We start from the raw sequence: 26,683 nt of genomic DNA on the forward strand, positions 1-26,683 counted from the left end.
CCAGGTTGGTCTCGAACTCCATACCTCAGATGATGCACCCTCCTCGGCCTCCCAAAATGCTGGGATTACAGGCATGAGCCACCATGCTCGGCCGCTATTTTTTGTTAATTGCGCAGATTGTTCCAGTGTTGGCTACTGGAAGGTTTTTAAGTTGTCTCTTGTATCATTTTGAAATACCTCCATAATTAAAGTTTGATGTTGTGTGGTTGGTTGGTTTTCTTGTTTTTTTGGCATTTTCTTTTGTTCAGTCACTATTATATGCTCCAGTCTGTGAATTTAATTGTACTCCAGGGTAATTTGGTAATTTTATAATTTCTACTAATGTTTCCAACACCATATGACCTAATCCAGCACCATATAAATGGGTCCACTCATTCTCATTTGTATGTAATCTAGCACTCCCTGCAAGCAAGTTGATGTTGTTAATTTAATCATACTACCTGAACAAGGTATGTTGCTATGTAAAAAAATAGAAGTTGAAACAGTCAAAATACCGTGTAATTCCATTTATATGACTCTCTAGAAAAGGAAAAAGTGTAGTGATAGTGAAGAGTTCAGTGGTAACAAGGGGCTTGGGAGAGAGAAAGGTGAAATCAGTGAACTACCGAAGATTTCTTTTGGGCAGTGAAATTACTGTCTTTGATACTGTAATAGTGGATACATAATAATTGTTTTCTAAATCGTGAGGAACTTTGTAACACAAAGAGTTTAGCTAAATTATGCAAATTAAAAACCTTATTTAGTAGGTAAGAAGTTTGCCTTTTCACAGTATTTTACCTTTTCAACTTATATTTTTTAGCAATATGCTTTTTAGATTTTTGAAGTACACTTCTTGGTTTTAGATTTGCCTTCACCTAATTTTTGTAGGACAGGTGAGTCACACAATTGGGGCTTATCCTGAGAGGGTTATTAGCTTTGTGCAGGAAAGAATTTAAGGGCAAGTGGGTGAGGTTAGACGGCAATATTTTATTGAATGGTACTGCTCCTAGCAGAGCAGGGCTAACTCTTAAGCAGTGTGTTCAGAGTTGGCAACATATAGGCCTCTTGGCAACTGTATTTATATGCAATCAAACCCACTTTTAATTGTACGCAAATTGAGGGGCAGGTCAATGCAAATTGAGGCAGGTAAGGGTCAGTGACTTCTAGGTTGTCTCCATGGAAAGGGGCGATAACTTCTGAGTTGTGTCCATGGAATTTGTAAACAGTTATGTGGTTGGTAGGAGTGTCTTATGTGAGTGACAAATGAAGACTGCCAGGGATCACATTTGCCACAATGTACAGGCGTCTGCCAGTTTTTTCACTTTATCCTGTCTGGAGCAGATCTTATTCTGGTCGTCAAGGTTGTGAAACCAGAAAACAAGTCCTTCCAGTCTGCTACCTCATAATGACAAAAGACATTGAGCATATTTTTATGTGGTTTTGGATATGACTATGGCTTTCCTTTGAGAATTGGCTATTTAAGATTTTGCCATTTGTGATTGGGATATTTGCCTTTTAACTTTGAGTTGTAAGACATTGCATATTCTGGATAATAGACCATTATCACCTATAAAATTTGCAATTTTCAAATATTTTCTGCCATTCTTTGGGTGCCTCTTTATATTTGCTGGTGGACTTTAAATTGCAAAAGGTTTTAATTCTAATGAAGTTTAATATTTCTATATTTTCTTCTTTCCTTTGTGCTTTTCAGTGTCATATCTTAAAACCTTGTTTAACTAAAGACCACAAAGATGTATTCCTGTGTTCCTTTTTATGGCTTGGCCCTGTTTAGCTGTTATATGTAGATGGATTATCATTTTGAGTCAGTTATGTTTCTGGTATGAGGCAAGAGTCTAACTTGCATGTGGATATCCACTTGACCCAGAAAGATTTGACAAGAAAATATCGCTTCATACCTAATTTATTTGGCCACATTATAAAAGCATTTCACCATAAATGTAAGGATTCATTTTTGAGTATTATATTCTACTCCATTGATCAATACATGTATCCCTATACTAGTAACACAGATCTTGATTACTATTACTTTGTAGTAAGTTTTGAAATCAGGAAGCATATATCTACTATACAAACCCTTTTTGTCCTTCTCAAGAGTGTTTTGGCTGCTCAGGATCTATATTATGTATAATTTTAGGATAACCTTCTGAATTTAGGGGAAAGTAATGCCACCTGGGGTTTTGAGAGAAGTTGCATTAATTCTATAGATCCATTTGGAAAATATTGCCAACCTAACAATATTAACCCTTCTAAACAATGAGCATTCAAAGATTTTCTATTAATTTTGTTCAATATGTGTTCTATAGTTTCTAGTGTCCATATCTTATACTTATTTGATAAGCTTATTCCTAAGTATTTTTGATGCAATCTCAATTGGAACGGTTTTCTGAGTTTTGTTTTTAGATTGTTAATTGCTAGTATAGAGAAATTTAAAATATTTTATATATTTTATATACTTCAAACTTCTTTGAACTCATCTTTAAATTCTAAACATATTTGATTAGAGTCCTTTGGACTTTTTATACATAAGATCATGTCATTTGCAAACAGAGTTTGACTTCCTTTCCATACTACAAACATTATATTTATTTTTCTAAATGAATTGCCCTGTCTACATTCTCCAGTACAATTTTGGAAACAAATGTCAACAGTGGAAATATTTGAGTTGTTTCTAATATCAGAGAAATTAGTGAACCTTTCAGATTACTTATGATGATATGTGAGCTTTTCATAGATGCCCTGGGAAATGAAGAAAGTTATCTGCCTAATTTGCTGCATGTTTTTATAATACTGAATCTGGGAATTTTCAAGTGCTTGTTGCACACCTTCTGAGATTATCGCGTAGTTTTTATTCTTTATTAATATAGTGTATGACATTAATTGTATCATATGTTGAACCAAATTTGCATTCCTGAGGTAAATACCCGTTGCCATAGTGTATAATACTTTCTACATGACGCTGATTTCATTTGATAATATTTCCCTGGTGACTTTTGTCTCTGTATTTATAAGGCATATTGATCTTCATTTTCCTTATTTGAAATGTCTTTGTCTAGTTGTTCAATCAGGGTAAACTAATTCATAGTATACAATGGGAAGTAATCTATTTTCTACTTCTTTATTATTATTGTAGTGTTTTGAAATATTTTTGATAAATTGGTATTAATTTTATGTGGTTTTAATAACACATCAGTGAGTTCCTGATGAGGGCAGGGAAGTGAATCCTAAGAACAATAATGTGAGTTTGGAAGGAGACCCTTCCCCAGCTTAGCCTCAGCCTGAGCCATCACCTACATGTAGACCGAAGACCCAGGGAAACTGTGAGTAATATGTGTGTGGTTCTGAGCCACTAAGATATGTAGGAATTTGTTATGCACCAAGTAGTAAGTAATATACCTGACAGTAATTTTAAGGTGGTATTCTGGATTAGGTCCTGGAATAGAGAAGTATATCATTATTAGAAAACCTGGTAAAATATGAAGGAAGTTTGTAGATCAGTTAATAGTCTTGAAAAACAGTTAAATTCTTAGTTTTCATGAATTTGCTATGGTTATAATAGATACTTACATTCTAGTTAGCTGAATGGTACATGAAACTGTCTGTACTTACCTATGTACATTTATGTAAATCTGCAGTTATTTCAAAATAAATATGTTTTTTAATATTATTATTTTGTTTTTTTAAAAAAAGTAAGCAAGTAAAGACATCAGCAAAAAACTTTTGCCTTCAGATACAAGTGGGCATGTAGGGATTGAACAGTAATCTACCTTTTCTTTTCTAGGCAACATTCGAAACTCAGGCGCCACTGCTTCAGGAAGGTACCATCAAGCTCCAAGGACTCTTATCCTCTTTCTCCTTCCCCACTACCTAGTCATTACAGCGTCAGCATCCACTTCTTGAAAGGAAGATGCCTGTTTTTCACATACCCCAGAAAGCCCCATTTTAGGACACCATTTAGCAGAGTATATTCAGGACCCCACTAACCTTTTCGGAAGACATGACTTCCAGACGATGTAAGGCAATAATAAGAAATTTCAGTGACAGGGAATATAAATCATATTTCTGCATTCAGGATCATGTTTTCTTGATACAGGGATTTCTTCTTCAAGTAATCCAAAGACAACTTTACCTTCAAACCTTTCAGAAAACCTGTTCTAATTTAGTTCTCTTTATTCTACAGGCTCCATCGGGAACTGTTCAGGACCGTGCACTCTGCTGATACTCACATGGTGGAATTATATTGCCCTTGGCCAACCCTAAAGCCATCAAGATAGCAGGTAAGCAGAGGACAAAAGTATTTCTAATAAGTTGGTTTAGGACAGTCCCTGCTTCCAGAGACCTGGGAATAAATCTTTCCAACAGGGTTTTTGCAGGCGAATGCTACTGAGTGATATATACATGTTGTGCACAAGAAGAGAAATCTCAGTAGGCAAAAAGCAAAACAAAAACAAAACAAACAAAAAAACAGTATACAGCATATCTCCAACCCTCCATGCAGTGATCTGAGAGACAGAAACAGGCTGCCTGATTACTTTGCCTGCGTACTGGCTGCCCACTAATTCTCCACACAGCTTCCTATTAAGAGGCCATTGCACTCTTCTTAGTAGCAGCAGAGTTGTTTTCAGGAACCATGCCTAAAAGGCCTACAAAGCCATGGAGCTACATATTGAACTCCCATTGACATCCATAAATCTTGAACAGCATGATGTCACAGGCACAGATGACAAAGTACTGAGCACTGCGTCCCCAGGCAAACTTTAACTGCATGGAAGATATGATTTTGCACAGTATCCTAAATCAACACTTGTATAGAGGGTGGTCTGGACACAAGTCTACAAAAGATGCTATTGCAAACAAACCAAATTTTTAGACCACATCACGAGGCAAACCCAATGCTCTGTCTCCACGCTCTAGCCTGATAAGAAGATTGAGTTCAAAGAAGGAATATCTCATATATGTAATGGCATGACTTTGTGTTTACTTAATTCAACTTTCCTGGAGTCTAAAACTCTAGGTGAAATTTCAGTCAACTCCCTTAACTATGACTGTATGAGTTTTTTCATCACTCAGTGTACTCATGAGGGGACACCAAAACTGATTCCAATATCGAAGTACCCTAAGTAGAGTTGACCAGAGTAGCAAGGGGCAGATCAAAATATCTTAAAGTGACCAGTATGCATTCACTTCTGCAGTGACTAATCATAAGGTGATTTCTACGATCACCAGCCATGTGATTAAAAGGACAAATGTGAATGACGAAAAAGATACACAAATGTTACAGCTGAAAGAATGGAAACTGTAAAGTTTACAGGAAGCGTTGCTCATATTTCTAAGATTACAGTTTAAAGTTTCAAAATACAGCTTTTTCCAGGTCTTTAGAGAGCTACCACGCCAGTAAATTTTCCAAGTAACTCTTTACAATTTTCATCTTTGTCTTCAATGGATTTCTTAAACCATGGCTCATAGAACTATATCTCCATACGTGACATAAGAATTCTAGTACTCCACTAATAAGTCTAATGTGTCTAAAATTATAAATGCAGTTTATAACACCTCTCTGGACACTCACTTTAATGAGAAGTGGACAAACTGGACTTCCCTAATGGAGGACAGTGGTGAAGCTTCCATGTGGAACATAAATGCAGTTTATAAATTTATGTGATAAAATTTAGGCATATTTCCTCAATAACAAACAAGAGTATAGCCAGTGAGCCACCATAATTTAATACTGAGAAATGAGCAGTCACAGAGAAAACAGTGTATTCCATTCATCGTAGAGTGCACATTTTCACCTCTATCAAATACAGATGCATCTTAAATTTGAAAGCGTTAAAACACTGTTGACGAGAAGGCAGTCGTAATGTGATTGTCCTCATTTACCTGTATATGAGCTTGGTCTGCAAACCTCCTGTTGACGTTTTTGGGTGATATCAACATCAGCCTCAAATCTTGCATAGGAGGTTTCAGAAGGTTGAAAATACAAACTCGCAGGAGCAACACAGGAATCTCACAGGAAATGCAGCATCACCAAAGCTTCAGATTAGCACAAATGATGATAACATGGGGAACATCATGAGCAAGATGAATTGAAGAGTGATTCAGGAGAGTTGGATCTGAATGGGAGAAAATTTAGGAAGACCTTTGTGGGTGTGTTTTCCTTTATGTTCCATCCCATGTAATCATAGGAGTGACAAAAGATAAGACAAATATCCACATATATATATCTTGAAAACAGCTTTTTTCCAATAATTATAACATAATGATGTTATTATAATACAATGTATTTCCAAATGATAAAAGTATTAAGTTTCACTGTTACTGGTTTTGTTCTTTCATTCTGATACAGGAAATAATGACACGTTACAACTAACGCAATTGATACATCTCACAATTTATTAGAATATTTATTTTTCAGGGTTAGTGTAGGCTTAGTAATATACTACATGGTTTATATGTTATCATTTCATACAATCCACCTGCCATCTCAGGAAGTAAGCACTATTCCCACTCCTCTGGTCCATTTCCAAGTCTGAGCTAACTCTAGACAGGAGACGCCTAAAGGAACCTTGAGTTTGATTCTATATGCCCCAGAATCTGTGCTCACATCAACTACATAGAATATGTTTTGTCTTATATGGTGAATGCTTTTCAGGTCTAGTTTCAGACAGCTTAGCCTACCTCGTCGTCTTGAAGTTATTTTCCTGAATTGTGTTCTGTATACTCTACTAAATATTTTTATATTTATATCTATGAACCAACTATAATTAATTTTGTGTGTAATGTCAAGTCATGGGTCAGATTTTAATTTCTCCCTGTGGATATTCAATACCCTGGAACATTTTAATAAAAATCCAAGTTTCCCCCATGCAGCAACTTAAATATATGCTTATATATGCATATATCTGTTTTTTAAGTTATTGGTTGTTTATTCTATCTCTGTGCAAATACCACACTCTTAAGACAGTCTATTCAAGAACTTTCTCTCTAGAGATTGTTCTTTTTCTTCTTGTTTAAGAGATAATTTTGTTCTGTCACGCCAACTAGGGTACAGTGGCACAAACACAGAACACATTCTGTGTGTGAGCTGCTGGACTCAAGTGATCCTCCCCGCTCAGCCTCCTGAGTAGCTGGGACTACAGGTGCAAGCTACACCATGCCCCGCTAATTTTTAATTTTTTTTAATGGAGAGGAGGTCTCTCTTTGTTGCCCAGGCTGATCTAGAACTCCTGGCCTTAAGTAATCCACCCTCCTTAGTCTCCCAAAGCATAGGGATTGCAAGCATAATCCATTGTGCCTGGCCCAGGGCCTGTTCTTTTAACCACTGAGCTGCTTTATAATGAGGTGAAAAAAGTTCAGACCTTCATGCCTTGCACCTACACCAATCCTTTCAGCTGGACCTTGAATAAGGCTGTGGATATACAACTTTAGAACGTTGCTATTGACTCTGAAATCTCTATGTCCTTGTGAACCTTAGGCAGTCGCCCAACACCTCTACCCACTTTATGTATTTAGTATCTTTGACAACAGCCAATGTTGTTGAAAACCTGGAGAGTCAGCCCTGGCTGCCTCCTGCCCTGCTGTAGATGATCCTGTGAACAGGGTCCCCCTCCAGACCACGCCCAACAAAGGCAGGTTCACAGGGGAGCCTCTGAGCTGAGAGCCTCTCTGGACGCTCTGCATGCACAAGGACAGCAGCTCCCTGCCTTGGTTGTGGGCTGAGGTAGGGAATTCAAGTCTTTTAAAAAAGGCTGAGTTTGTTCAAAAATGATTCTGTTTGCTGACCAATGACACCTTAAGACTTTAGATTTTACATTGTGATATTTCTCCTTGATTTTGATTTAATTTCTTGTGCAAATGTCTTAAACACTTGTGTATAAATATTCTCCCTTTTTGGTCATGTAAGCATCATCTAAAACCAAATATTTATTTTTGTATCATAGATTTAAGGCCTTCATTTCTCTGTTTTAAAAATGTATTCATAATTATTTTTCAATGAACCATATCAATTATTTTCATCTTTACTCCTATTTCTCTTTCATAAATTGAATGTTAATATCACTTTTATTAGAAGTGACAGACGTTACCCATTGTTTTATGATTTTCCAGAAATTTCCTCTTAAATAGCTCTGGTTAAAAAGAAGGACAGAAACTATTCTGTAAGCCACAAGGCAAAATTGTCCCACATTAAAAAGATCTTCTTATGCTTAAAAAGATCTGTCAAACTTTGTATTCTATGGCTTAGTTTGCTGTACATGTGAAAGGTTAAGGTATTGATTTGTGTTGCAGGAAAGTTAGACTTCACATCTGAATGCAAGGAGCAACCTCTTCTTAACCGTGTAGGTGTGAACTTCATGATGTTGTTTCACTTTCTCCTTGTACGAAAGATTTAGACATTGACTGGACTCCATAATTCCTTCCACCTCACCTCATGTACGTATACATGACAGTTCTCTGTACGGGTCACCCATTCTATTAGATATGAATTATTTTCTTATTTTTGATGAGTGATTTTTAAACTTGTTTTTAGTTCTCAGTGATATAAAAAATACCAGTTAGAAAATGTGCACATCATATGCTGTAATCAGAAAATATTTTTGTGCCATTAGCTTACAAAAAGGAATTTCAATCTCTTATTTATTATCATTTTCATCCGGTTTAATAGTCTCAAAAGGTTTTCTTGCTTGTGAATTTTTTAGATTTTTCTTTTGTTGTCTTAGTCAAAACTTAGGCAAAGATTGGAGACGTTTGTTCAAGATGTGTGAGACATGAGCAGTCAACAGAGCAAAACACAGGTATTTCATGGGAATATGTAATAATAGATGGGCACTTGCCCTGCTAGGTATGGCAGCAGTCAGGGTCTGTGAGCTTCAGTGCGGTAAAGAGAATTGACAGATCCTGATTTAAGGAAAAAAGTGCCCCTCATCTATTGTATTACAGCCTGGCACCATTTTGTTACCAAACCCAGGTTTGGCCATGGCCACTTGCAAAATCACATAACAGAAGGGTAGTAAAAAGAAAGTCACTGACCATGCATGGTGGTCACATCTGTAATCCCAGCACTTTGGGAGGCCGCGGCAGGATGATCACCTGAGGTCAGGAGTTCAAGACCAGCCTGGTCAATATGGCAAAACCCTGTCTCTACTAAAAATACAAAATTAGCCGGGCACAGTGGCGTGTGCCTGTAATCCCAGCTACTGGGGGACAGAGCGAGACTCTGTCTCCAAAAAAAAAAAAAGAAAGCCACTTTATTTCCAGAGCTTATCAATGTGGAAGGGCTGAATTCATATCTAAAGGAACCATATAAGTTTTCTGGGCAGAAAACAGGGTTTTAAGAAGAAATATTGGCAAGCAGGGCATGCAGAAGGGGTGTGGAGGTGTAGGATCTACATGACTTTCTGGATGACTTATCTCTAGTCTTGGGTCATTTGTTAGCCTGCCCAGCATCACTGGGGACAGAGTCAGGTTGTGGATTAACTGATGTCTGAGACAATCTCTCTATGGAGGAGAATTCTGGTTGCTGCTTATTTTGGTTCAAGATTTGGTAATTTCTAAACAAACATATACTTAGATAAGCTGACAGTGCTTGCTGGTGGTTTGGCTGGAAGGAGGGAAAAGTGGAAAGGAAGGAGGGAAAAGTTTGAATTTGCATTTCTAAAGAGCTAAGTAAGACATGAGCACACAGGAAAAAGAAAAAGTAAATATTTTTTAAGGAAAATGAAGTACTTGTTTACAACACCCCACTGTCAAATTCCACTTTATTTTTATTCAATTGGAGCATCATATTCATTTGGTCTGCTTCCTACTGAAAGAGGGCATGGTTACAGAGCATTAGAATGGAATCTGTTTACCTGGAGTTGGAAATATTCTTGAGTTTTCAGCAGGAGCTTACTGTGCATGTATGATGTGAGGATCCAAGAATTTCTGAGAATGATTTCCTACATCTCCATGCAGAGTGTACAACAGCAATAAAGTTCATAGCAGCTGAAAGAGGGCATTTAACAGTATTAATAATATATATAAAAGTATTTTATGCACCAGGAAGCCGACTAAATCATGACGTCATAGAGTCCTGAGAGAGCATCTATAGCAGAAATATGGGTATCTACATGCATAGCTGGGGTTATATTGTGAGAATAATCTGGTGTGTGTGTGTAAAATGGTCAGCCTTAATGAATGCACAAGTGCCACCCTGGGCTGCAGTGAAGATATCTAAAGCCATATGATTGAAAGACATCATGAGATTAGACATAGCATTAGTTTGCTTGTGCATGTCTTTTAGGGCTGAGGATATGTTTCTGGAGTTTTCCAGGAAGTACACACAGCATTTAGTCTTAATTATAGTGCAAAGCCCCAAATATCAGTTGTACCCAGAGCTCCTGTGGAGATATGAGGACAAGTTGGTTAACTATACATACTTAACAGGCTACAGGAGGAGTTGTAAATATTCATGAAGGTGGTCCTGACCCATGTGTATTAACAAATATCCATGGAATATATGACTCATTTATTTTGGGGCAGAGACTTAACTTTTAAATGTATTACAATTATGCCCTATATTTCAAAAGATCTTTGGAGGACAAAGGCACACAAGTGTGCATTTACTGTAAACCGGCCAAAACTAGTTTATGGTGAGTGATCTTTTATCAGGAGAAAATTACTGAAATTGGTCTCTTGTCTACTTCAATCTGTAGTTATGGCTGGGGGAACAGTGGCTGGGGTCAGTCAGTCAGCGTATCCTGAGGCTAGTGCTTGCCTGGCTGCTAGAGAAACACAGAAACCTTGTGGCAGTTGTAAACATAGTCTGCTTTTTTTAAAGTGTAGGAATGTGAGACTTAACTCTTACCTGACATGTTCTTAAGTCCTGTTCATAATTTTCTATTTGATTGTTATAAAGAGTCTGTTATACAGTTTTTATTATAACATTAATGCTGATCAGTTGTGCCTAAATGCCCATAATGGGAGGAAGGTATAGTGAAGCATGTTCAACACCCCTCTTGTTGTCATGGCCTGAATTAGTTTTTCAGGTTGCTTTGGCTAACATGGGGGTAGGGAGTGTCCAATAAGTTGGTGGGGGCTTAGGACTTTATTTTATAGTTTATATTCTCCTTTTTTGTCAAGGCATGCCAGAGGCAGTATCAGTAGCCACGCTTTTATTTTCTCTCATGTCAATGCCAGAGCGGCTTGCTACCTGACCTGGGTCCATCATGTTCCTTGGTGCGACCACTATGGCCAAGGGACTTAGAATCAAAAGTCTTATATCCAATTATATCCAATTCCAGTCTGCAGGCCAGACTGGAATGAATGTGGGCAGGCCATCATTAATCCTTAAATACCCTTTTAAGCAGTGTAAGAGCCAAAAACTAAAAGTCAAAAGGTAAGGTTATGTAACTGAATTGTCTCTGAATTTTATGTATTGAGCTGTTGTAATCTTGGCTTATAGGAACTATAGCTATACAAAACATAAGTATTTTATTTAGCTGTTTAGGCATCCATATGCCCATCCTTTATTTGGGGGGTCTGAATTAATTTTATTCCACAAGAACCGGCCCTTACAATCTCATGCATTCGTATCTTCCATGATAGTCCCTGGGTCTGGAGAAATTGAACAGTTTTAAATTCTGGATATATTAATAAAACAAAATATTCACCATTAACAACATTTTAAGCAAAAATGCCATAAGCCTTGTCTTGTTCTAAGAGTGACAGGACTGAGATGGGCGGATCACGAGGTCAGGAGATCGAGACCATCCTGGCCAACATGGTAAAACCCCGTCTCTACTAAAATACAAAAAAATAGCTGGGCATGTTGGTGCATGCCTGTAGTCCCAGCTACTCGGGAGGCTGAGGCAGGGGAATTGCTTGAACCCGGGAGGCAGAGATTGCAGTGAGCCAAGATCACGCCACTGCACTCCAGCCTGGGCAACAGAGCAAGACTCCGTCTCAAAAAAAAAAATGAGTGACAGGAAAGGATGCCTATAGGTAGATAAACATTTCAATTATTTAGTATTATGGCACAGGATAAGTTATATTTCATATATTTCTATTTCAGATAGAAGCAAAATTATTAAATAAAGTATAATACAGGCCTGTCCCTGTGTTGCATGAAAGCAGTATACTTTGATTATTGCCTTTGCTTGAGTCTAAAGATGAGGCTTTGGTTAAGTTGAGTTCGATGTTAGATGCTGGCAGGAGTCTGTGTCTTCTTCAGAGGAGCTATATGTATCCAGGAGTCAATTCCTTGTTCCTTAACACCAGAAAGATTAGTTAATAGCACCTGATAAGGACTTTTTCAGGGTGTTGGAGGTGGTGATACACTTCACAGTGATTAATGTTTTTTAGCTTTGATAAGCCGCAGCAATAAGTTAGAGACTTAATTTAGGATTCAATTTTGGAGATGTCTGTGAAAGATGTGAGAAAGCTTAAAATATTTGATCAAAACTAAACCACAGGTCCTTGAAAAGAATAGTTATTCATTTAACCAAAGTGATCATTGAAACACTTTAAAGGCAATAGAAAAAGTTGCACGGGTATAAAATCCTTACTTGTCTCAAATTTCATAGGTTTTTTAAAAGCAATTAAACAATAAAGGCAGCATAGGAACTATCTTGATAAAATGTAAAATCTTGTTTCTTAAGCCAGTTACCAAAAAGTCAAAGGAAAACCTTTTTAGTGTGACTGCCTGTCCTTAGAAGAAAGCCCATTTAGATAATCTGGAAGTACAACTTAAGATAAAAAGTGCTTGAATTTAATCAAGCATGGGAAGAGTGTGTACAAGGTTTTAAGTAGAACTGGGGAATACATGACTCTTAGTAGCTGCATAAGTTTCCTGATTACAGTGAAAATTTAGACACACCAAAAACAACAACCAAAAAAAAAAAAAAAAACCCAAAAGTATAGAATCAGGTTATCCTGGAGGAAAACATTTCTTTTATAGACCTCTAAGATGAAATATTTCAGCATCAGTGACAACAACATTTAGAACTAAGGAGAAAAGTTGCAGGAGCTGACAAGAAGCTGAAGGATAGAGTTATCATCCCAGGCCACATCAAAGGGAGAAAAAGCTGATAGCAGCAAGACAACAATTGAACATTTGAGATATGAATCCCAGAACTTTTCAAAAGAAGTAGATTATAGAATAGAAAATCAAACTTTATTGTAATTTTATTAAGAGTAAATTGATACCTTAAGAACATCTCGATTTAGCATAGGATACCATTCTTTAAAAAGACTATTATTAACAATTCCTTTTTAATTATGGCTAACTTAATTGCATACAAAATTTCTTCCATACTGGCTCAATTGTGAGAATTGAGTGAGGTTCTATGAGTCTCTGGTTTTTAGGATTTGAGGCAGAATCTTGTTCATTTGATCTAAAGATTTTCTGCTTCTTCAAATCAAGTAAGCATTTAGTAGGCTACCTGTGTACTTCAGTTCCAAAAACACTATTATAAACTAGCCAGCAACATAAATCTATAGGAATCAGATGAACCTGATTGTTGCTTTGCCTTTGCTGTGCATTGACATAACTATGCCAACCTTGCCTTTGAAGATTGAGTGTTGCTACTTGCTCCCAAGATTCCCTGAAACCCGGTTATTCACATTGCATTTTGATTTTCCAGTTGGTGTACTGTGGTTTCTATATTAAGGTCTGGTCTACAGAGAAGAGAGATCAGGGAGCTCTTCAGTTGTGCCCAGCCTCCCCTCACAAATCTACCTAACAAAGTCCTGATAAACAGTATGTTTTCTGGAGTCTATCAATATGGATTAAGTTGCATTTATTTATTTATTTATTTAGAGACAGAGTCTCACTTTTTTTGCCCAGGCTGGAGTGCAGTGGCATGATCTCAGCTCACTGCAACCTCTGGCTCCTGGATTCAAACCATCCTCCTGCCTCAGCCTCCTGAGTAGCTGGGGCAACAGGTGTGTGCCACCATGTCTGTCTAATTTTTGTAGTTTTTTGTAGAGATGGGGTTTCACCATGTTGGCAAGGCTGGTCTTAAACTCCTGACCTCAAATGATGGACCTGTCTCACCTTCCCAAAGTGCTGGGATTACTGGCATGAGCCACCATGCCCTGCTGTAAGTTGCTTTTAAATGGCAAATGCGTTCTAGCATTCCTATCTCCCCAGGCCTATGAATTCCTTCATCCAACATAATACAGGGAAGATGGGAGAATCACCGACTTGCTCATGGTCATACATCTGTTAAACTATATTTCAGCCAACCAGTCATAAAACTACTAATACCATCCTTAAATACCCAAGCTGTAACCTTCAACCAGAATATCTGCTTAATGGCCCGGTATCATTAAATTTGGACTGATTGAAGTTTATATTCCTTCTACTGTTATCAACACTTTTTTTTTCTTGTTTTGGTTTCTTACAGATGAGGTCTTGTTCTCTTGGCCAGGCTGGAGTGCAGTGATACAATCGTCACTCACTGCAGCTTCAAACACCTGGGTTCCAGCATTCATCCTACTTCAGCCTCGCGTGTAGCCGGGACTACAGGTACAAGCCACCACACCCAGCTATCCACACCCATAATCTTTATTTCCACATAGGATCTTCAGATTTCTGTTTGCATTAGTTAGAAAACTCAGGTAGCTTTTTTAACGTATATCACACCTCCTCATGGCAAATACTATCCAGCTTTAGGGGCCTGTTATAACTTTAGTGTCACCATGAGTCTAGAAGAAACACAGCTGTCAGGGGTGGGTCTTGAAGATAATAAGCAGTGTATTGTTTGACAGCTGCTTCAGGGGAAACCATTACCGTTTCCTTGGGCATTGTAGATGTAAGCTACTCAGAGACATATGGAAAGGCCTACATCACTTTGTGTGGGAAGGCCATTGCCAAGGGGGTGGCTGTAAAGAGACCACTTCTGCTGGCAATAAAAACTCATTAGAATTTAGGAGATCAATGTCCCCAGCCACATCAGTCTTCCCGTCCATCCTCATCCCAAGTTACAGGATGCTATTCTTTCTCAACTTCCACTCAACAGTAGACACCCTGCCAGACTGAGGAGTTCAATGTTTCTTGTAATTCAGCCAGTGGCATGATAAGGGCTTGTGTTTGACCTTTAGCAAATACTTCCCTGTGGCTACAAGAGAGTTTTCTGGCTCAGAGCACAGGTAGAAACTCTGAGGCTGTTTATGTGGAGTTGGTTCTGCAAAATTGAATCCCTAAGCTCATTATTGTCTTTCATCAAATTTCCTGGTGAATTAGAAGCAAGAAACCCGTCATCATTATGTTCCATGGTTTTACACAAATGTCTGTATACAAGTTCCTTGCCTCTTATCAGTGTTTAATTAAGAGTATCAAATGCAGATATTTTGGGGATCTCTAAAAACAGTTCATGTCATTGACTGTCATTGCTCTTTCTACTGTTAGAAGTACAGTTCTTAGAATTTTGGTCCAATCAGATTAGAAGGCCTATTCTAGAAACCCCAAATTTGATTAAGGACACTCATCCTTAAAATTCTCTTCCTATAGAACCGTTCTTACTACCTAAATCCATACTAGTCAGGGTTATCTAGAGCAACAGAACCAATAGGATAGATACGTAGGAGCTAGCGATAGATAGATAGATAGATAGATAGATAGATAGATAGATAGATAGATAGATAGATAGATAGATAGGGATTTTTCGGGGAACTGAAGCACATGGTTATGGAGGCTGAGCATTTCCACCACATGCCGTGTAAAGCTGGAGATCCTGGGATGCTTGTTGGGTACCATAGTCTAAGTCCAAAATGCTCAAACCAGAGAAAACCTTGGTTAAACCCTCAGTATGAGGCTGAGTGCCATCAGAAAGTCTTTCAATTGAGTCCCCTGTCATTTTGAAATACCACCATGTTTAAGATTTGACATTGTTATGTGGCCGATTCATTGGTTGCATTGTTGTTGAGCATTTTGTCTTGTTTGATCACCACTAGATACTCCAGGCTAATTGTATTTAGTCCCTGTTCAAGTCTGTTATTGACCTTTTTCTCACAGATCCCTCCTTTTTTGTTGGAGAATGAAATTAAAAATGAAGATTTGGGCACTCTCTGGTTGCACACATTGTTACTGGGGAATGTGTTGATTGGAGGCCTTGTTAGCTAACAGAGGAAAGGGTAAATATACACATATGTTTACAGATTTCTACAAGTCTCCATGTGTATCCACATTGAATTAAACATGAATTCCTACAGCGTCCTCAGTCCCACATGATCTTACTCAGCACCATGTGAATCTGTCTACCCATCTCATTTAACTGTGTGTAGCCTACCACTGTAATATTTAACCACCTGAAAATGCATGCATAGTGGCTTTGGAATAAGAAACATACAACCCCATGGGAAACACCCTTACCACCTGTTTATGTATACCAACTGCTTATGTATAAATCCTTCAGCCTTTAGACAGAAACTGCACTTACTATGTCAGTTGCTTAGGTCAGCTTCTTTTTCCCCTTCCTTCTGTGGATTATTTCATAGATTTGTATAAAGTATTTTCTCTGCATTTCTTCCTGGGCTGTTCCTATCTACTAAATAAGCTTTTTTGTTAATTTACATAGTTTTAGGTTCACTCTTTGTGTTATAAAGTTTTGTGGGAGTTGAAAAACTGTATCTTTTATCCACATTACAGTAGCATACGTAATAATATACAAAAAGAAATTTTCTGTCTTTACAGATTTGTCTTTCCTTTTGGCTGAGATCCTGGTAACCAATAAACTCTTTACTGTCTCTATGCTTATGCCTTTTTTAGAGTGTCATATATTTAAAAAAAAACAGTATTTTGCTTTTTCCAAATTGCTTTTTGGACTTAGTAATATGCCTTTTGGATTAGTAAAGGATATCTTATGGTTGGGATTTGCATTTCCCTAATGACAGAGGCATTGAGCATCTTTGCATAAGTTTATTAAACATTACTATAGCTTCTTTGGAGACATGACTATTCAAATTTTCTATTTTTGATTGGAGCATTTGCCTTTGGATTTTTGAGTTGTAAGATGTTGTAATATATTCTTGATTATAAATTCTTATTGGCTATTTGACATACAAAGACTTTTCTCCCATTTTAAAATTGTTTTTATTCTTTTATTATGTACTTTAAATTATGATATATTTTGTTAGTGATGTTTCAATATATCTATTTTCTCCTTCCTCTGGTGCATTAGTTGTCATATCTTAGAAACCATTGTTTAACCATTGTTAAACAATTTGTTTTTGTTTTTAGTTTTGGCTATTTAGGTGTATGATTGTATTATTCTGTTCCCACACTGCTGTAAAGAACTACCTGAGACTGGGTAATTAATAAAGAACAGTGGTTTAATATATCCACAGTTCTAGAGGCTGTACAGGAGGCATGACTGGGAAGACTTACAATCATGGTGGAAGGAAAAGGGGAAGCAAGCACATCTTACATGGCTGGAAGTGGAGGAATAGATAGAAGAAGGAAGTGCCACACACTTTTAAACAACCACATTTTGTGATAACTCACTATCATAAGAACAGCAAGGGGGAATCTACCCCCATGAGTCGGTCGCCTCCCACCAGGCCCCTCCTCCAACATTGGAGATTACAATTTGCCATGAGATTGGGAGGGGACACAAATCTAAACCATATCAATTTGCCCCTGGCCCCTCCTAAATGTCATGTTTTTCTCATATTGCAAAATACAATCATTCCTTCTCAATAGTCACCCAACTCTTAACTCATTTCAGCACTAACTCAAAAGTCCACAGTCCAAAGTCTCATCAGAGACAAGGCAAGTCCCTTCTACCCATGAGCCTGTAAAATCAAAAGCAAAGTCATTACTTTCAATATACAATGGGGGTACAGGCATTGGGTAAATACACTCATTCCAAAAGTTATAAATCAGCTAGAAAAGAGGGGCAACAGGCCCTATGCAAGTTTGAAACCCAGCAGGGCAGCCATTAAATCTTAAAGCTCCAAAATGATCTCCTTTGAGTCTGTATCTCACATCCAGGCCACACTGATGCAAGGGATGGGCTTTCAAGGCCTTGGGCAGCTCTGTCTCTCTGGCTTGGCAGAGCTCAGCTACCATGGCGGCTCTCAAGGGCTGGCATGGAGTGCCTGTGGCTTTTCCAGGCACATAGTGCAAGCTGTTGGTGGATATACCACTCTGGAGTCTGGAGGACAGTGGCCCTCTTCTCACAGTTCCACTAGGCCCCCAGTGGAGACTCTCTGTGGGGGCTCCAACTCTATACTTCTTCTCTGCGCCGTCCTAGTACAGGTTTTCCCTAAGGGCTCCATCACTGCAGCAGACTTCTGCCTGGGCATCAAGGCATTTCCATACATTCTCTGAAATCTAGGCAGAGGCTCCCGAGCCTCAACTCTTTCCCTCTGTGTACCTTGAGGCTTAACACCACGTGGAAACTGCCAAGGATTATGGCTTGCACCTCCTGGAGCAGTGACCTGATACGTATCTGGGGACCTTTTAGTCATAGCTGGAGTTGGAGCAGCTGGGGCACAGGGAGCAGTGGCCCAAGGTTGCACAGGGCACTGAGGCCTTGGGCTTGGTCCTTGAAACCATTATTTTCTCCTAGGATTTTGTGCCTATGATGGGAGGGGCTGATGGGAAGGTTTCTGAAGTGGCTATGAGGCTTTTTCCTTATTGTCTTGGCTATTAAAATTCAGTTCATGTTTTTTTTTTTTTTTTTTTTTTTTTTTTGAGACAGTCTCGCTCTGTTGCCCAGGCTGGAGTGCAGTGGCGTGATTTCAGCTCACTGCAAGCTCCAGCCTCCCAGGTTCACACAATTCTCCTGCCTCAGCCTCCCAAGCAGTTTGGACTACAGGCACCTGCCACCAGGCCCGTCTAATTTTTTGTATTTTTTAGGAGAAGTGGAGTTTCACCATGTTAGCCAGGATGGTCTCTATCTCCTGACCTAGTGATCCACCCATCTCAGCCTCCCAAAGTGCAGGGATTACAGGTGTGAACCACTGTACCCGGCTAATTTGGCTCCTCTTATGCGAATTTCTGCAGCTGGCTTGAATTCCTCCCCAGAAAATGGATTCTTCTTTTTTTGTTTTTCACTTTTATTTTGTGATGGAGTCTCACTCTGTTGCCCAGGCTGGAGTGCAGTGGTGTCATCTCAGCTCACTGCAACCTCCACCTCCCAGGTTCAAGTAATTCTTCTGACTCAGCCTCCTGAGTAGCTGAGACTACAGGCATGTGCCACCACGCCCATCTAATTTTTGTATTTTAAGTATAGAAGAGGTTTCACCATATTCGCCAGGCTGGTCTTGAACTCCTGACCTTGTGATCCGCCCACCTGAGCTTCCCAAAGTTCTGGGATTACAGGCACGAGCCACAGCACCTGGTCTGGTTTTTCTTTTTTACAAAATGGCTGGACTGCAAATTTTCTAAACTTTTATGCTCTGCCTGTTTTCTAAATATAAGTTTTAGTTTCATAGCATCACTTTGCTCACACTATGACAATACACTATTAGAAGCAGCCAGGCCACATCTTGAACACTTTGCTGCTTAGCAATTTCTTCCACAAGATACCCTAAATCATCAGTCTCAAATTCAAAGTTCCACAGGTCGCTAGAGCAGGGGCACAATGACACCCATCTCTGTGCTAACATAACAAGAGTGACCCTTACTCTATTTCCCAATAAGTTCCTCATCTCCATCTGAGACCACCTCAGCCTGGACTTCATAGCCCATGTCACTATCAGCATTGTGGTCACAACAATTTAACCAGTCTCTGGAAAGTTCCAAACTTCTCCTCATATTCCTATCTTTTTCTGACCCCTCCAGACTGTTCCAACCTCTGCTCGTTACCTGGTTTCAAAGTCACTTCCACGTTTTCAAGTATCTTTATAGCAATGCCCCACTCCCAGTAGCAATTTTCTGTATTAGCCTGTTCTTGCACTGCTATAAAGAACTACCTGAAACTGGGTAATTTATAAAGCAAAGAGGTTTAATTGACTCATAGTTCTGCAGGCTGTAGAGGAAACATGGCTGGGGAGGCCTCGGGAAACTTACAATCATGGCCGAAGGAGAAGGGAAAGCAGACACATCTTTTATGGCCTGAGAAGGAAGAAGAGAAAGAAGGGTGAGGTCCTACACACTTAAATAATGGTATCTCATGAAAATTCACTTACTGTCATGAGAACAGCAAGGGGAAATCTCCCCCCATTATCCAATCACCTCCCACCAGGCCCCTCCTGTAACATTGGGGATTACAATGTGGCATGAGATTGGGCAGGGACGCAAGTCCAAACCATATCAGTGACTAATTTGAACTATTTATGCATATGCTGTGAGGGAGGAGTTTAACTTGCCTATTGATGTTGATGATGTCGACTTGTCCCAGAATCCATTGATGAAAAAAATACTTTTCCATATTGAATTTACTTGGAGCCCTTGTAAAATTATTTGACCGTAAATGTAAAGGTTAATTTTTGATATTCAATTTTATTGTATTTATCTGAATGTCTACACCACACATATTAATTAGTATGGCTTTGTCTTAGTTTTAAAATAAGGAAGTATGAGTCTATTTTACAAATTCTGGTTTTTTCAAAATTATTTTAACTCTTCTCTATTGCATTATATATACAAATTAAAATCTGTTTGACAAGTTAGTGAAAAAAGGTCACCTGGGTTTTCATGGAAATTGCATTAAATCTATAGAGCCATATAAAAAGTATTGTCAACTTCATAATATCAAGCCTTTTAATCAATGATCATTCAATATTTGTCAATTTTTATAGAATTTTATTAATTACATTTAACGTATTTTACAGTTTTCAATATATATGTTGTACGCATATTTTGTTGAATTTATTCTTATGTATTTTCCCTTTTTGATGCTATTTTAAATAGCATGGGTTTCTGAGTTTTTTGTTTAGTTTGTTAATTTCTACTATATAGAAGTACATGTATCTATATACTGACCTTGTGTACTGGAACTGTATTGAACTTATATTTTAATTTGCATTCTATTTTATTAGAGTCATTTTGATGTTCTGTACAGAAATCACGTCAACTGCCAACAGAGTTTTACTTTCTTTTATACTAGATGTCTTATATTCATTTTTCTAGACTAATTGTCCTTGCTACATCCTCTAGCATAATGTGGGGAAAAAATGTGGCCAGAATGAAATTCCTTATTTCTAATCTTGGAGAAAGTACTGAGCCTTTCAGAAAACTTTCATATCATCTGAGGGTTTTTATTTTTTTGGATGCTTTAAAGTGAAGACAGTTTCTTTACAGTCCTAATTTGCTGCATATCTTTATCATGAATGTGTTTTTGATTTGTCAAGTGTTTATTCTGTGTCTTTGAGGTGATTGTGTAGGTTCTGTGCTTTATTCCATTAATACAGTGCATGAATTGTATGTTGAACAAAATTTGCATTCCTGAGGAAATACCCTTAGTGTATAATACTTTTTGCATGATGCTGATTTGTTTTGCTATTATTTCCTTAAGGATTTTTGCCTCTTTATTCATAAGGCATATTGTTCTTAATTTTCCTTTCTTGAAATGTTTTGGTCTAATTGTGGTATGAGGATAAAGTACCTCATAGTGTGCATTGGGAGTGATCTCTTCACCGCTGTCATTGCTGTTGTTTAATGTTTTTAGAGAATTCATAATGAATTTGTATTAATTCTTTAAAGATATGAAATAATTTCCTAGTGAAGTCATCCTAACATGGAACCGGAATTAAATCCTAACAACAATCATGTGAGCCTGGGGAGGATCCTTCCGTAGCCGAGCCTTCAGGGGAGACTTCAGCCTTGGCCATCTTCTACATCTAGATTCCTGACCAAGAGAAACTGTGAGTAATGTGTATGTGCTTTTCAGCCACTAAGCTGTGTGGGAATTTGTTATACAACAATAACTAAGTAATACACCTGGCATTTAATGTAATGTGGTATCCTAGATTAGATACTGGAATAGAAAAGTGACATTATTGGAAACCTGAAGACAACTATGAAGAAAGTGTGTAGTTCCATTGACAGTTTTATAACACTGTCAATTTCTCAGTTTTCATTAATAGTCTATGGTTATATAACGTGTTAAAATTCCTTTAAGCTGAAAGGTATATGAAACTTTCTGCACTATATATACCTCCTTCTGTAAGTCAAATATGATTTCAAAATAATTTTAGAATAATATTTTGGTGCAAAACAAAAACCAACAAAAAGACACAAGCACATTAGCTTGGTTTAAGGAGATGGGGTGGGCAAGTAGGGAAAGAACAGCAGCGCAGCTTTCCTAATCTAGCCAGCATTCCGAACCCGGGTGCACCTGCTTCAGTTAAACACAGTTAGCTCTGGGGACTCTCATCCATTTTTGTCTTTGAAATCATGCTACTTATTATCCAGGAACATTTTAAGTGTCAGTAGCCACTTCGTCAGAGAGAGGTGCCTGTTCCTCATATAACTCAGTACGCCCCATTTTCAGACATTGTCTGGCAGTTTATTCACATAATTCCACTAAAGCCTTTCTGGAAAAAATGACTGCTGGACATTAGAAGCCAATACCGCAAAATGTCAGTGACAAGGAACACAAATTGTATTTCTACAACCAGGAGAGTGTTTTATTTCCCTTGGTACAGGGATTTGTTCTTCAACTGATTATCAGATCACTGTGATAATTTCTATTTCTCTCGTCATGAATTATTTGGGACCATGTATTCTGTTGCTTTTCACATCTTGGAATTATATTGTCCATTTCCAAGGCCAAAGACCACAGAATAAATGTCATCATGGCAGCAGGTGAGTAGAGAACACAAACAATGCTTCTAAATATGGTGGTTTATGATAATGCTTGCTTACTAAGACCTTGATATGATCTGTAGACAACTGGTTTTTGGCAGGTGAAGTCATGTGAGTGATTCAGTATATGCTGTGTATGGCTGGAGAAAGCTCAGTAGATACAAGAAAAAGCAGTATGTAACAGATCTCCCCCCACCATGCAGTGATGTAAGAGATGGACACAGGCTAAATGGTGACTCTGCACATATTCTGGCTAAACAAAGAATCTCACAGCAGGAAGAACTGTCCAGCTATCCCCCACATAGGTCCCAGTTCATAGTTCACAGCACTCTGTGTTGTTAGCACCAGGGTTGTGCCAAAGAACCATGCCTACAAAGCCTACCAAGCTGTGAGTCTGCACGCTGCACTCACACATAGACAAAGCCAAGACTATTGCCTTTATGATGGTCCATAAACATGGGGCATATTCTCTATAGCACATTGATAGCTTATATGAGAAGATGACATCTTGCAGCCTGGAGACCTAGAGCCAGAGATATGGCTGACCTGGACCACATTTTTCACTTCTGATATCAGCATAGAAGTGATTTAGGTGCTGTTATTTGAGCATCTATACTTTAAGAAACCTTCCAAGTCTTCCAAGTTCCATGTACTTTACTCTTTAAGACACAAATCCTCTTTTAAATTTGACAGCTTAAAGGAGGTTTATTCCATTTTTTTAAATTTTAACCGAAGATACTATAGTACAATACTTAAATGACAGATCTTCTGTTTATCTTTATTTTAATGCATACTTTTTGATCTATTATGATGCATACTGTGAATATTCTGCCCACCAATAAATGGACCCAAAAATGGCCAGGGCAACAGACACGAGCCACAGTGAGACCTGGACATGAGTTACGAGGACTACCGCATGGTGGTCACAATAATTGAGCTCTGAGTTCTCAAGTTTAAAGGAAAACAGGCACTATACACAAAACTCTACTGCCATATTGTTTGTCATGAACACAAAGGACAGAGTGCTGAGCACTGAGTGCCCAAACAAGTGCTTTAATAGCATGGAAGGCATGATTTCCCACAATATACTAAGCCACTAAATTCACAAAGGCCACCACCATTCTAAAAAAAGATGTCATTGCAAACAAACCCAAGTGTTAGGCCACAATATAAGACAAACGCTCCAACATGCTGTCTCCACACTCTAGCCTGATTAGGAGTTGTAGTTCAGTGGATGAATGGCTCATATATTTAACATCAGTACTTCATGTCCATGTAATTCAACCTTCCTGGAGTCTAAAACAATAGGTGAAATTTCGAAGTCCTAAATTATGAAATGTATGAGTTTCTTCTTCACTCAATATTTTCCCAAGGAAATAGGAAAACTAATTTCAATATCCGAGTGTCCAAAAGTAGAGTTTGCCAGAGTAGCAAGGGGGCAGAACAAAGCATTTTATGAAGATCACAATGCATCTGCTTCTATAGTGACTATGTATTATCACCATTTGTGTGATTAAAAGGGTGAATGAGAACGAAGAAAAACAGAGATCAAGAATGTTATAGATTAAAGAATTGAATTTGTAATATAGCTTGCAGGGATCATAGCTTATATTTCTAACTTTAGGACACAATTTTTTTAATATAGATTTTCCTTAGTCTTTAGAAAACTAACACTTCAGGAAAAATTTCAAGTGTCTCTACAATTTATATCTTCCTCATCAATAGATTTCTTGAACCATAGTTTATAAAACAATTACAGCACTTCACTAATAAGTCTAATATTTCTAATAACTAAGTAGAATGTAAATAGAATTGGTAAATTAATGTGAAAATATATACAACAATGTTTACTTAATAACAGACTAAAATATAGCAGATTAGCCACCATGATTTTTTTTTTTTTTCTTGAGGTGGAGTTCGCTGTTTCACCCAGGCTGGAGTAAAGTGGCGCAATCTCGGCTCACTGCAACCTCCGCCCCCGGGGTTCAAGCGATTCTCCTGCCTCAGCCACCATGATTTAACACTGAGAAGTAGGCAGTCACACAGAAAAAGTGTGTAAGCAATTCTTTGGTACACATTTTAACATCTTTTAAAGAGAGATATATCTTCTATTTCAAAGGGTTATAACATTATTGCCAGAAAGCAGTCATGATGTGGTTGTCCTTGGGCACATACACATGAACTTGGTCTAAACCTCCCCAAAGACATCTTTGGGTAATTACATCAAGCATCAAAACTTACAGAAGGGTGTCAGGAGACTGGAAAAATAAACTTACATAGAGTAATATAGGAGTCCCATGAGAAATGCAGCACCATTGATGCTTGTGATTAGCACAGATGATGATATTGTGGGGAAAATCATGGACAAGATGAGTTGAAAGTGATTCAGAGTTTGTTCTGAATGAAATAATTGTTAGCAATAGCTTTGTAAATGTATTTTGCATATATGTTCTGTCTCATGTAATCACAGGAATGATATAAGACAAATATAAACGTGTTAGTCGAGAAAAGTTATTATAATAATTATAAAACTCTAATTAGAAATATTTGCTTCATTATTTATTAGTGGTTTTATTATTTCATTCTGATATATAAATCTCAAAGATAAATCTCACAATTTATTATAAAAATTAGTCTTAGTGATATGTATAGACATGATATTATACTACATGCTTTATATATTATTTTATACAAACCCACCTGACATCTCAAGACATGAGCACTGTTACCACTGCCACAGGCCAGTTCTGAATCTGACACTAAGCACTACATGAAAGGATTAAAAGTGCTTTGAGTTTGATTCAGTCTGTCTCCAAAGTCGTTGCTCAAGTCAACTATGTGGAATATGTAGACTATTTTCTTATATAATTAGTGCTGTCTAGGTGTAGTTTCAGGTATCTTACCTTACCACATAGTCCCAAAGGTATTTTCTTATGTGTTCTACATACTGTACTAAATATATATATATATCTGTACTAAATATATATATATATATATATATATATGTCTGTAATCCACCTGATTTTGTGTGTAAAATGAAGTTAAAGGTCAGATTTTAATTCCCTTGTGAATATTCCGTTTTTTGAATAGTTTTAGAAAAATTGATCTGTCCCCATTTATTGACTTACAAATGATTTGTTCATATGTACGCGTCTGTATTTATGCTGTTTTCTTTTTTCATTGGTTTATTCCTCTGTGCAAATGCAACACTTTCTTGGTTGCTAACAGACTTCATTTAATATAATAATTTTGTGACCATTCTCTTAATGACTGTGCTTTTCCATAATGAAGTGAAAGAAGATTAAAAATCTCCATGCCTTTCACCTACACCAATACTCTCAGCTGGACTTTGTTTTTTTTTTTATTATTATACTTTAGGTTTTAGGGTACATGTGCACAATGTGCAGGTTTGTTACATATGTATCCATGTGCCGTGTTGGTTTGCTGCACCCATTAACTTGTCATTTAGCATTAGGTATATCTCTTAGTGCTGTCCCTCCCTAATGCTGAAAACTCTAAATCAGTCAGTGGCTTTAGAGTTTTAGAATATCATTGTTGTCTCTTATGTCTGTAATGTCTTTGTTAATCTTATAAGATCCGTGAACCCCACTCTTCAGTTTATGTACTTCATACCTTCAACAACAGCAAGTATTGGGAAAACCTGGAGATGCAGCCCCGGGTGCCTCCTGCCTTGCTGTAGATGATGCTGTGGACATGGGTCTCCTCCTCCAGAGGATGCACATCAAAGGCAGGACCAGCAGGGAGCCTCTGAGCTCAGAACCTCTCTGTGGGGTTTGCATGCACAAGGGGAGGAGCTCCCTGTTGGGTGGGGTGGGGAATTCAGTTATTCTGTATAAGCATGAATTTATTAAATAATCATTCTTCTTTCTGACCAATGGCACATTTCCCCTTCAGTCCTGGTGCTGTAATGTTACATCTTGGTTTTTGGTT

The 26,683-nt window shown here is 37.9% G+C and overlaps 1 long non-coding RNA gene across 9 annotated transcripts in view; it reads left to right on the forward strand.

Annotated features, from left to right (window-relative positions):
* Positions 1 to 26,683, forward strand: part of LOC129482497 (uncharacterized) — a 151,558-nt gene that overhangs the window by 107,819 nt on the left and 17,056 nt on the right. For 3 of the 9 annotated variants that reach the window (XR_010121065.1, XR_008657722.1, XR_010121064.1), the window contains 6 exons: positions 3,779 to 4,274; positions 13,644 to 13,765; positions 14,387 to 14,503; positions 21,629 to 21,789; positions 22,573 to 22,732; positions 24,643 to 24,783. This is a non-coding gene — a long non-coding RNA (uncharacterized lncRNA). Of the gene's footprint in view, positions 1 to 2,960; positions 3,318 to 3,778; positions 4,275 to 13,616; positions 13,766 to 13,960; positions 14,076 to 14,381; positions 14,504 to 21,628; positions 21,790 to 22,572; positions 22,733 to 24,642; positions 24,784 to 26,683 lie in introns of those variants that run through there. The other 6 variants (XR_010121067.1, XR_008657726.2, XR_008657723.2 and 3 more) reach the window with 6 other exon arrangements.

The sequence above is a fragment of the Symphalangus syndactylus genome, chromosome 5, assembly GCF_028878055.3.
Source record: "Symphalangus syndactylus isolate Jambi chromosome 5, NHGRI_mSymSyn1-v2.1_pri, whole genome shotgun sequence".
In the NCBI taxonomy this organism is placed as follows: Eukaryota; Metazoa; Chordata; class Mammalia; order Primates; family Hylobatidae; genus Symphalangus; species Symphalangus syndactylus.